Genomic DNA, 11,676 nt, shown 5'->3' with positions numbered 1-11,676 from the left:
AAAATCTAAAAAAACTATCAGCAAATAGACCTGGTCCGACTCTGTCATCAGCTAGACAGCAAAGATCATGGATCGTAAAAACGGAAAGGGTGCCTATTCATGGGTTGCATATTTCGTCACAATATTGTTTTGAACATTAGTTTTGGACTGATGCCCGACATAGCATTCTTCTCAATGCATCGTCAATGAGCACTGACAAAGATTTCATCAAAAATACTTTACAGTGGCTTGGAAATACAATGGCATTCAAAGGGAGGCAAATAATTAGTAGAAAAACATTTTGATGTCACCAGATTGACTTTAGGTGCAGTATAACATTTGCTAGCTAGCAGGCTAAGATTGATGGGAGGCCACCAGATTTTAGATAGCTAACGTTAACATATTTTTTACGAACTTTGCTAGTTAATGACAACATTGCCATCTGTCTAAAGTAAATTTGACAACATGATAATGCTGGCAAAGTTGTTTCCTACTAAATATTTGACTACTTTAGAAATGGCATCATATTTCCAGACACTATAGTGTAATTTAGACTAAACAGTAGCTAGTTATCCTCTGTCCAGTATGACTGGGCTTATCACCACTTTAGGGCACCACTATGGCGCCACCGATAGTGGGCAGTTTGAGAACGTTCATAACGATGGCATGACGCAACTTAGTGACAGAGGTGCAACCTATAAATAAACAGAAAAAGCACATTCTACATTGTCACCTCACACAAAACGTCCTATTTTTGGATGGCTAAAACCATGATTTGGTCAAACAGTAAAGCATTATTCTCATGATTTCTGTAATGAAAGTGTGTGCCCTGCCCCTGTGCCTGTTTTGTGGGGCTTGCTGCTATAATGAGCGAGCCACTCTCCTCTCCCCCATGCGCTCGAGAGATGTGTGTTCTGATCATATAACATTTCAAACATTTCAAGCTTCGTTCCCTTGTCCCTAGTGAAGAGAGGAGTGCCTCAGCTTTCTGTAGGTATAATAACTGATTTCTTAATATTCAGCTCAATAGCAACTATTTTACAACCAAGATATTTGATAAGGCTTTGAGATATGGAGCGGCGCGCACACGAAATGGATACCGGCCACTGTGAGGGCATAGAGCTATAGGTCTCATGGGTAGTAGCCTACAACTGCAATTTTTTGCAGTTGTAGGCTACATTACATTTACTGTTGGATAAATACATGGCTACTAGCAGTGAGTAGTATATTTAGAGTAAGTGATCTAGTTAATGTGTAACCCCAAATGAATAAGCCTATGATATTAGTGCACTTAAAGATGTATGGAATTAATCTCTGTTGAACAAAAACATCTGGAAATTGACAGTAAAATATAGCAACTATAGTCTAATTGTCAACCCAAAAGTCATGGCAATTTCTGGATTAGGTTGCACAAAATATCTTGAGTCATGCATTCCTGCTTGGACGTGTTATATGAAATAACTTATTTCTTGAATACATCAGTAGTCTATTTATTACACTTCTTAATAAAGAACTGTTGTCACGCTCTGACCAGGAGAGCTGTGTTTTCTCTGTCTAGCTAGACCAGGGTGTGATAGGAGGGTGGGCATTCTATGTATTGTTTTCTATGATTTGGCCGGGTATGGTTTCCAATCAGAGGCAGGTGTCCATCGTTGTCTCTGATTGGAAGCCATACTTAGGCAGCCTGTTTTTCCTTTGTTTTTTGTGGGTAGTTGTTTTCCGTTTTGTCAGTGTACCTTACGGAACTGTTGTCAGTCGTTTTATTGTTTTGGTTCGAGTGAGTTCATTAAAAGTTTAAATATGAGCACTATACACGCTGTGCTTTGGTCTACTCATTTTGACGCCTGTGACAGAACTACCCACCACAAGAAGACCAAGCAGCGTGCACTCTCCAGGAGGAGGAGCGGGACCAAGCAGTATGGCTCAGAGGAGTAGACCTGGGAGGAGATCCTAGATGGGGCAGGACCCTGGACAAGGCCTGGGGAGTATCGCCGTCTGCAATGGGAGATAGAGGCAGCGAAGGCGGAACGGCGATACTGGGAGGAACAGCTAGGCAAGCAACAGGAGGCCGAGAGGCAGCGGCAAAAAAAAAATTGGGGGGGGGGGGGGGGCACATGGGTAGATTGGCGAAGGTGAGGTTAAGACCTGAGCCAACTCCCCGTGCTTACCGTGGGGAGCGAGTGACCGAGCAAGCACCGTGTTATGCGGTGACACGCACTGTGTCGCCAGTGCGTACTCACAGCCCGGTGCGCTCGGTGCAAGCTCCTCACTGTTGCCGTGCTAGAGTTGGCCGGCAGCCAGGGAGAAGTGCACCAGCTCAACGTATCTGGTCTCCAGTGCGTCTCTTCGGCCCAGGTTATCCTGCACCTGCTCTACGCACGGTACCCCTCATTCACCAGCACAGCCCAGTTCGTCCTGTACCAGCGCTCCGCCCTTGCCGGGCTATAGTCAACATCGAGCCAGGACGGGTTGTGCCAGCCCTCAGTAAGCTTCCAAGGCCCAGTATACCCTGTGCCTGCTCCGCACACTCTCCCTCCAGTGCGCCACCATAGCCCAGTAAGTCCTGTGCCTGCTCCGTGCACTCTCCCTCCAGTGCGCCACCATAGCCCAGTACGGCCGGGTTCTGCTTTGAGCACGCTGTCCTCAGTGCGTCTCCCCAGTCTGGTGAGACCGGTTCCAGCTTCCCGTAGGAAGCCTCCAGTGATAATCAATGGTCCGAAGCCTCCAGTGATAATCCATGGCACGAAGCCTCCAGTGATGATCCATGGCCCGGAGCCTGTAGGGATGATCCATGGCATGAAGCCTCCAGTGATAATCCATGGCCCGGAGCCTCCAGTGATGATCCATGGCACAAAGCCTCCAGTGATGATCCACGGCGCGGAACCAGTAGTGATGATCCATGGCACGGAGCCTGCAGCGAAGGTCCCCAGTCCGGAACCTACATCGATGCTCCTCAGCCCGGAGCCTCCAGCGACGCTCCTCAGCCCGGAGCCTCCAGCGACACTCCTCAGCCCGGAGCCTCCTGCGACGCTCCTCAGCCCAGAGCCTCCAGCGACGTTCCCCAGTCCGGAGCCTCCAGCGATGGTCTGCAGCCCAGAGTCTTCAGCGACGGCATGCAGCCCCGAGTCTTCAGCGGCGGCCTGCAGCCCAGAGTCTTCAACCAGAGCCGCCGCCAATTATAGATGCCCACCCGAGACCCTCCCCATTAGGTTCAGGTTTGCGGCCGGGAGTCCGCACCTTTGGGGGGGGGGGTTACTGTCACGCTCTGACCTAGGAGAGCTGTGTTTTCTCTGTTTAGCTAGGCCAGCGTGTGATAGGTGGGTGGGCATTCTATGTTTTGTTTTCTATGATTTGGCCGGGTATGGTTTCCAATCAGAGGCAGGTGTCTATCGTTGTCTCTGATTGGAAGCCATACTTAGGTAGCCTGTTTTTCCTTTGTTTTTTGTGGGTAGTTGTTTTTCGTTTTGTCAGTGTACCTTACGGAAATGTTGTCAGTCGTTTTATTGTTTTGGTTCGAGTGTCTTCATTAAAAGTTTAAATATGAGCACTATACACGCTGTGCTTTTGTCACGTCCTGACCAAACTACAATGACAAATAACCCCTTTTACTGGTCAGGACGTGACAGCTTTGGTCTACTCATTTCGATGCCTGTGACAACTGTGAATGACTTTATAAGATGATAACTCATGATTTGGGTCCAACCAAATCATGGCCTGGTGCCACCAACTGTAAAAGTTAGTGGCACCAGTGATACCAGGGGAAAATGTTAGTCTGTAGCCCTGTAATAGTAATGAACACTGAGGGTTGGTGATGAGTCAGGTGAGGATTCAGGGGATCACATATGACAGGCACTAATCTGCAATATAGCCTAAGCCATTTGCTTGGGTTTTATAATGTATAAGGATTAAGCAGACAGACTTGTTTTTTTCAATTATTTTATTTCACCTTTATTTAACCAGGTAGGCCAGTTGAGAACAAGTTCTCATTTACAACTGCGACCTGGCCAAGATAAAGCAAAGCAGTGCGACAAAAACAACAACACAGAGTTACACATAAACAAACGTACAGTTAAAACACAAAAGAAAAGAAAAATAGAAAAATCTATGTACAGTGTGTGCAAATGTACTGTAGAAGAGTAGGGAGGTAAGGCAATAAATAGGCCATAGAGGCGAAATAATTACAATTTAGCATTAACACTGGAGTGATAGATGTGCAGATGATGATGTGCAAGTAGAGATACTTTACCTAGCAAAGACTTATAGATGACCTGGAGCCAGTGGGTTTGGCAACGAATATATAGTGTGGGCCAGCCAACAAGAGCATACAGGTCACAGTGGTGGGTAGTATATGGGGCTTTGGTGACAAAACGGATGGCACTGTGATAGACTACATCCAGTTTGCTGAGTACAGTGTTGGAGGCTATTTTGTAAATGACATCGCTGAAGTCAAGGATCGGTAGGATAGTCAGTTTTACGAGGGTATGTTTGGCAGCATGAGTGAAGGAGGCTTTGTTGCGAAATAGGTAGCCGACAGACACAGAGAACAAAAGAAGCACAGAGTGACAGCAGAGAAGATGCTGAGACAGATAGACAGCACAACAGGGAGTTAAACAAAATGGCTAGAGCAGAGGCCCAATTATAGTGATGAGTTGTATCTCCAGTGTGTTGTTACATATTTCTATTGGTTTTAAACATGAGCTTGTTAAACAAGGGGAGGACCATGTCTTGCCAGTCACTGGTACAGGAATGGTTGAGAAACGCTCTACTGGCCTGCCAATGTTATGGGTCAGCACGACTGCCTGTGTCTAAGTAGGGTCAGGGTGTAGGGTCCCTCCAGTCTGCTTTCCGTCCCCTCAAAAGTTGTCAATGACCTCCTCACCTCTGCTGATGCTGGTGCCCTAAACATTCTGATTCTCCTCGACCTGAGTGCTGCGTTTGATACAGTGAGCGATCAGATCCTCCTCATCAGGCTTGAGGGTCTAGGTCTTGAAGGATCTGCACTGTCCTGGCTACAATCATACCTCACAAACCGGACCCACTACATCTCCCTCAATGGCCACACCTCAGATTCAGCTGCAGTTACACAGGGTGTCCCCCAGGGCTCTGTGCTAAGTCCCTTACTCTTCGTCATCTACATCAGCCCCCTTGGTCAGATCCTCCGTCACTTCAATCTTGACTTCCACTGCTATGCCGATGACACTCAGTTCTACAACAGCACCAAATCCCTCCCCAACCAATCTCTGATCCACATTGAATCCTGCCTCTCTACAATAAAAACATGGATGCAACAAAACTTACTCAAGTTTAACAGTGATAAAACGGAACTCCTCATAGGCACCAAATCCAACCTCACCAAAACTGGCAACCTCACCATTGACACCACTGTCTCTTCCTCTCCCCACTTCTCTTCTTCTCCCCACACATGCAACCTTGGTGTCATCCTGGACTCCACCCTCGCCTTTGACCACCACATAAGACAGACTGTCAAATGCCAAAGTCTCCCATCCTCTCCCATCCTGCCGCTGAAACCCTCATATATGCATTCCTCTTCCTGTCTTATTGACCACTGCAACTCAGTACTTTCCGGCAAACAACTCAAGCTCTCTCCAAAAGATCCAAATGGTTCAAAACTCTGCAGCCCGAGTCCTCACCCACGCTAAGTCCTGGCAGCACATCACCCCTTTCCTTTGTGAACTCCACTGGCTCTCTGTCTCCCAACGCATTGATTACAAGACCCTCCTGACCTACAAAGCCCTTCACGATCTTGCCCCCCTCTTACCTCTCAGACCTTTTTCTCCCCTACCAACCCACACGTGCACTCTGCTCCACCACAGCAGGCCACCTTGTCATCCCCAGGACGAAGCTCCAGAGCTTCGGCGACATGGCCTTCTCCAGGGTTGGTCCTAGGCTCCGGAACTTCCTCCCTCTGTGACTCTGAGTCCATCACCATCTTTCAGTCCTTTCTAAAGCCAGCCCCACCTCTTTGACAAGGCCTACCCTTAAGCCCCCCCTCACACACACACACACATACAAGAAAAGAAATACACTACAAAGACACTCCTCTCTCCACCATACTGAGCATATGAGTTGGCAGCGTGCGCATTGATCTGGGCTGGTGTGGATAAAGTGCCTGGGCCGAATTCTTGTCCTAGCCAGCCCATGCCACACAGGGAAAATAAATGGGCTCCAGGAGCAGCAAGTCTGTGACAACCTGATAAAACGTTAAAGCGTGCAAGCTCCTTGGGGATCCGCTGTCTCTATATTAGAAAACACACTCTCTCTGCCTGACTATTGCTCCCTTGTTCAACCTATATTAGAGTGGCCTCCATACTGAACCAATATGTCTCTGCATAATGCAGAGGAGTGGACAGTCTCATGTCTGCTGTAACCTCTGAATCATATTTGTCTAATTATGTAACAAATGGCTGTTGATTATTATTGTCTATAATTGATCATTGAAATGAAATGTATGTAGGTTTTTTGTACAGTGGAGAGATTTGCCATGATATTTCACGCACATTCTGTGTTACAGCCTGAAACAATTGTCTTGAAATAGGATTTCTGTGTAGGTGACTAACAAGCATGTATCATGTCAAAGCCCACTGTTTCTTGCCTGTGGCATTCTCACCTTTAGCTGCATGCTCAAACAGACACATATGCCTTCCGTAAATATGCTTTGAAACTTGAAACTCATAGGCCATAAAATGATTTATTTTAGAAAAATATACTATCAGTAGCATTACCATTATATAGCCTATATCATCATCACTTGATGGTGATTGTGTAGGGTTTTAGTAGCATAATGGGGAATGGGGTTGTGAACACTGCTGATGCTGGCTATTGTTCAGTCAGTCAGTCATGGATCTGTAGCAGGATGAGATCATGCTTTCTGTGTCCTGAGGTCTAACAGTGATGTGAATAGAGTCTGACAAGCATCTCTGCAACTCAAGGAGAGACTGGTGATGTGCAATAAGGGGATTGTTTGCTCTGAGTGATGATAATCAGTTAATGGGGGGTTGGTCATAAATGGGTTTAAATGTGTCATCAGTGAGATGTATTATTATTATTATGATTTTTTAAATGTATTATTATTGTAGCTTTTTTATGGCTTCGGGCTGGTATGACGATAGGATGTTATTTTATTCTTTATTATTAATGGTGGATCATCATAAGATCATCGTCATTGTATGCTGTTTTCATTCCTAGCCATCCTCCTGTGCCTCGCTCCGCGCTGAATCAAACACTTCTATAGCCAAACGGGGACTTACGGTGACATGACTGTAAGGCCAATTCACCAACCCCAAGTGCGTCCCGCTATTTTGAGTAAAATGTCAAAACGACGGGGGCTGTAGCGTAATTTCTGCACAGCGCATTGTTGTGAATGAGGGACAGGGTGACGTCAGCGCTCGAATGTCAACAATGTAGCTCCTGGGAGAAGGCGTTTCATAATCGATACAAACAGCAGAGGAGGCTGCACGCTGTCTTTCAAAGGGACAAAAACCGCAACATTCACTATTCAGCAATTGTAATAGTGTAACCACACTTTTACACGTTATAAAACTAAATATTGATGACTATTGAAAAACACGCGGTTTCAGCAGTTTGGAGGGGGTGCTGCTGAAGTCACCATGTGGAACCATTCTAATTTGTAAGAGACCAACGGAGCGCTGACGTGCAAGAAAACGGGAAAGTTACGGTGAGCTTATTACTGCTTATTACCTATAACTAATTACATTATGACTTTGGTTTAAAGTGCGTTCCTTTTCCAGATTGCATGGTTCAATTTGCAGTGATTGTTTTATACTGATGTTGCCGCGCATTGCATTACATTTCCCATAAGTTCTTTGTTGACATCAAATCATATGCATACGTAAATGCATAGAGACGCGTGTATTTTTTTATTTTTTTACTTTGTTAATCAGCATAGCGAACGAATATCCTTCATTTGGCTGTACCTTGAAGTGGTCGTCCCATTGTGCAGAACGGTGACAGTGCGCTTTGTTGTGGGGGGCATGTTTTCGAACGGTCAAAGCGCAGAGGGTGGGTGGTCGCTGCGTGGTCAACATGACTCGAGCTTCCATAACGATGAGGGCACTGTCATTTTGCGGAAAGGGGGGCAGAGAGGGACAAAGGATCACATCTCGTAGCTCTTATTCCCGCCCTTGGCCGCGCTAGAAGGACATTTTATTAACGTTTTTCAACGAATTAGTGACTTGCAATCATGCAATATAGATTTTTACTCACAAAAAACGGGAAATAAATTACACATTGACAATTTTTGTTTCACGGCTAGATGTCACTCTGCTCCCCACGTGTTAGGCTACAAACACCAATTACAGCTGACAATAAATCTTAACATATGTAGATGAATGTCTGAAATTATTATTTTAAATGATCAATGATTGAATGTCCTAATCTTATTTTTTTGTTGATTAATTGCGTTGATTGATATAAGGGATTTCGTTTCAGTGCCATGCATGAATCTCGTCTACCCCTTCTGGCCATCTAATAATATTGTAATCTTTCAATCTGGAATGTGGTGTCACTCGCACTCCCTGACCTGTTATTTGAGCAGTCTTTGAACAGCTGCCTCTTTGTTTTAATCTAATCATACTAAGGTCATTTGCTTTCCCTTATCTTTCCTTGTTTATGGTCTTACATGACCGGGAAAGGCGGATTTGGGTGCAACAGCAACTCAAGGACTTGAGAGTGGAACATGTTTTGCACAGCATCTGATTCCGAGGAAGCAGATTTGCATCATTGTTTTGAAATTAAAGGATAGAGTGAGGGAGAGGGGGCAAGGAGGAGGTGGGACTTGGACGACCCTGAGTTGTTGTCAGTCTGCCAGAGCCAGTCAATGAACACATTCAACCATGCATGGGGAAGCTAGCAACATGCACACAGCCACGCACCAGGATCATGTCCTAAATTGAATAGAACGTGGCATGTGAGAGATGACTTGTGAACAGTGGCGTGTATTCATGGATGCCAAGTGAAGCCAGGTTTGCCCCCAAAATTGACCAATAAAATCATTTATCTTTCGTCTCTCTGTGTTTCATAATGTTTCATCAATTCGCAAGCGGCTGAATGTATCTCACTGGAGAAAGCATTCGAGCGAGCGAAACAGCGCCCCTCGGGTTTGTTTCAGCCCATCATTTCGTATTATTCTGTACATAAATCCGAGACACTACATTTAGTATGATATGTTACGTTTTCTATGGTATGTATTAATTTGTGGATTTCCATAACCCATTTCTTATGATAAATTACAATTAGTATTATATGTTACGAATTTGCTAAATGTACAATATGTTAAACATTTGCAAAACGTATGATATGTAACGATTTTTGCAAAATGTATGATATGCTACGAATTCTAGTAGGTGTCCCGCTAACGTTAGCTATGGGTCAGGGTTAAGTTTAGGATTTAGGTTAAAGGGTTAAGGTTAGCTAAAATACTAAGTAGTTGCAAAGTAGCAAGTAGTTGAAAAGCTGCTAATTAGCTAAAGTTGTCCGTGATGAGATTCGAACTTGCAACTTTGGGGTTGCTAGATGTTCGCGTTATACACCCACCCGTGGTGCTGTAATAGTGGTGCCAGCTCCTGTTTTCTTTGCGACTTTCAGTAACTCCATGGTTCTAAATCAATAGTTGTTTAGTGGTCCGAAAATGTCGAAAACATGAACTTGCTTGACCATGCTGTAGGTCATTTAACTGTTTGTTACATGCAATATGCTTTGTGGACGTCACCGGACAGAGGTTGCTCTATAGTTTTGTGATGAAACAAAGGTGTGGTTGAATTTATTTTGCCATTGTGTCTTCTTATTGTTTCGGCCTCAGGCCTATATATCACGGCAAGGCATATGAACTAACAGGTTATAGAGCAAACAACGCAATTATCACAACACATAGGTTGTAATATGGCTTTTTTGGGGGGCTTTTTTTCTGTGATTTTACCCATGCATGGCTACTGCTTGTGAAAGTGAAATATTCAGCATAGCTGCTACAGCATTTTATGAATGCATCAAAAACAAGTCTGAACCTAACCTAACCTGTTTTTTTTTTACTTCACTTTTTTAAAACAATATTCTCAATAATTTAACCTTATAACCACAAATACTACTGTAAAATGTAATGATGTTAAAATAGCAGTTATGATAGTTGAGGAGGATATAATCGTGTCAAGTGTGCAGTAGTGGTGCGTGGGTATAATAACTGAGGAAGCCAAGCCATGAAAAATTCCATATTACAACCTATGTTGTGATAATTGCGTTGTTTGCTCTATGACCCATTCGTTCATACACCACCGGGATATACAATAAGGCCGAGACAACAAAAAGACAACAGTCACACAGAGGCGGAGTAAATTCAACAGCACATACATTTCTTTCATCACAAAACCGGAGAGCAACATCTGTCCGGTGATGTCCATAAGGCAAATATTGCGTGTAACAAACAGTTACATGACATACATCATGGTCAAGCAAGTTAACGTTTCCGACAGTTTACTAAACCACTACTGATTTAGAACCACAGAGTTACCTCAAGTCAGCAAAAAGTAAACTGTTAAAAGTTAGCTTGGTAATTAAAGGTGAAATATGTAGAAATCGCTCCGCCATTTCCTGGTTGCTAAAATTCGAATACTTCACTTAATTTCAGTTTATGTGACAAAACATGGCTGGACGACGACATTATCAACATACAGCTGGCTGGTTATATGCTGTATCGGCAGGATAGAACAGCGGAGTTTGGTAAGACAAGGGGTGGCAGACTATGCATATATGTAAACAACAGCTGGTACACGATATCTAAGGAAGTCTCAAGGTTTTGCTCGCCATGATAAGCTGTAGACCACACTATCTACCTAGAGAGTTTTCATCTGTATTTTTTGTAGCTGTCTACATACTACCACAGACCGATGCTGGCACTAAGACCACACTCAATGAGCTGTATTCCGCCATAAGCAAATAGGAAAACGCTCATCCAGAGCGCTCCTAGTGGCCGGGGAATTTAATGCAGGGAAACTTAAATCTGTTTTACCAAATTTCTATCAGCATGTTGAAAAACTCTAGACCACCTTTATTCCACACACAGAGACTCGTACAAAGATCTCCCTCGCCCCCCATTTGGCAAATCTGACCATAATTCTATCCTCCTGATTCCTGCTTACAAGAAAAAATGAAAGCAGGAAGCACCAGTGACTTGGTCAATAAAAAGTGGTCAGATGAAGCAGATGCTAAGTTACAGGACTGTTTTGCTAGCACAGACTGGAATATGTTCCGGGATTCTTCCTATGGCATTGAGGAGTACACCACATCAGTCATTGGCTTCATCAATAAGTGCATCGATGACGTCGTCCCCACAGTGACCGCACATACATACCCCAACCAGAAGCCATGGATTACAGGAAACATTTGCCCAGAGCTAAAGGCTAGAGCTGCCACTTTCCAGGAGCGGGACTCTAACCCGGAAGCTTATAAGAAATCCCGCTATGCCCTCCGATGAACCATCAAACAGGCAAAGTGTCAATACAGGACTAAGATTGAATCGTACTACACTGGCTCCGACGTTTGTCGGATGTGGCAGGGCTTGCAAACCATTACAGACTACAAAGGGAAGCACAGCCGAGAGCTGCCCAGTGACACGAGCCTACGACAAGCTAAACTACTTCTGCCGATGTGAGTAAGACCTTTAAACAG

The 11,676-nt window shown here is 44.5% G+C and overlaps 1 protein-coding gene across 1 annotated transcript in view; it reads left to right on the top strand.

The window, feature by feature from the left end:
• The first annotated feature begins 6,745 nt into the window (after nt 1–6,745).
• The window catches only part of LOC106610754 (transcription regulator protein BACH2), a 49,289-nt gene continuing 44,358 nt past the window's right edge, over nt 6,746–11,676 (top strand). Inside the window, exon 1 of the mRNA XM_014210291.2 lies at nt 6,746–7,675. The gene's annotated coding sequence lies outside the window, so the exon portion shown is untranslated. The remainder of the gene's footprint in view (nt 7,676–11,676) is intronic.

The sequence above is a fragment of the Salmo salar genome, chromosome ssa09 (assembly GCF_905237065.1).
Source record: "Salmo salar chromosome ssa09, Ssal_v3.1, whole genome shotgun sequence".
NCBI lineage: Eukaryota > Metazoa > Chordata > Actinopteri > Salmoniformes > Salmonidae > Salmo > Salmo salar.
This window is presented reverse-complemented; position numbering and strand designations above follow the sequence as displayed.